Source organism: Dermacentor andersoni, chromosome 3, assembly GCF_023375885.2.
Source record: "Dermacentor andersoni chromosome 3, qqDerAnde1_hic_scaffold, whole genome shotgun sequence".
NCBI classification, from domain to species: Eukaryota; Metazoa; Arthropoda; class Arachnida; order Ixodida; family Ixodidae; genus Dermacentor; species Dermacentor andersoni.
In genome coordinates, this window is record NC_092816.1 from 48,202,926 (window position 1) to 48,204,251 (window position 1,326).

At 50.0% G+C, this 1,326-nt stretch overlaps 1 non-coding gene across 1 annotated transcript; it reads right to left on the reverse strand.

Annotated features, from left to right (window-relative positions):
- On the reverse strand, positions 1 to 73 carry TRNAR-UCG (transfer RNA arginine (anticodon UCG)). Its single transcript has one exon. It is a non-coding gene; the product is annotated as a tRNA-Arg (tRNA).
- Positions 74 to 1,326: the final 1,253 nt, after the last annotated feature.

Consider the following 1,326-nt stretch of genomic DNA (forward strand, 5'->3'; position numbering starts at 1 on the left):
CGTCCGCGACAGGACTCGAACCTGCAATCTTCTGATCCGAAGTCAGACGCCTTATCCATTAGGCCACGCCGACCACGGCTGCGGAGTGGAATAAGTATCACCAAGCTGTTCATTGGCTTGCTCCTCGGCATTTTGGATTCTTGTAATAGTTGCATACGTTGCTGCATTTCCGCGGTATATAAAATTCGTAAGCAGCATGCTGTTGTGCCATTACCACCAGCCCGGATTCCGAATCTGCAAAACGCAAAAGTATCCTTCGAGCGCCCAAATTCTCCCTTGAAAAGTCAAGATGCTGAGCCGTCAGGCAGCGGTGTCCTGCGGGAGAAGCATCGGCGAGCAACTTGTTCAGACGTGTCGCCAAGTGCCAGACAGCCCGGCGCCGTAGACACACACTAGGTGACCTCCGGCCCTTGCCTGAAGGTCACCGCGCCCGCCACAATTGAACCAGGTGGCCAGCGCGGTCGCTGGTTGGACCTCTCGGACGACCGTCGAGTGCTCGCTTTGTATTGGGCCGTTTGGGTGACAATGGTTTTGGGGGCTTATAAGCGGAGGCCCGCCGCCTGTAAAACCGGATCCGCCGACTCACCGGGAGCGAGTGCCGCTCTGGACTGGAGTGAGATGTGTCACGCGTTTTCGCCGGACGTCGCCGTGCGGGAACAGTCGCGTTTGCTGTGAGCTCTCGGCCCCAGTGCCGATCCCTTCATGTCCTGTATAATGACCTGTATATAGTGTATAAAGTCCCTTTTGTTATTCTCATCGACGCCTGGCTCGGAGTCTTCGCTACCAACGCTCTGTCACGAAACGGGTGACGAGCGCTACGGGACCACAAAGTCGTAATAGTGGTGCAGCGGTGCAAAGTCGTAACAATGCTCACTTCACTTGATTACTGATTCTCTTCAACGTGCGTAGGAAATGAAATATGCACGTCGCTTGTGGAAGACCGGTACACGCACTGAAAGTCTTGCAGTAATTGAACGTCATTGCTTGCACAAAAAAAAAAGAGAAAAGGAACATAAAAAAGGTTTGGGGCTTATATTGTGACCCCGATATAACTATAAGTCTAGCTGTTGACCCTTTTGTGTTATTCCTCACGCCGCCATCTATTCCAAACATTTTTCTAAATTTTCCCATTTGTCAGACATTTAACGCCCTAGCAAAAGGTCCGGCGCCCCTTGCTCATCAATAAATATGTTTAGAGACCTTTTAGAATACGTTTAGAATTATGTTTAAAGATATGTTTACATGACAACAAGGGTAATACCGATAAAGATGAAAATACCGATAAGAAATAGTGACAACTCCCTCGCGCTCAGTATTCTATGCAGA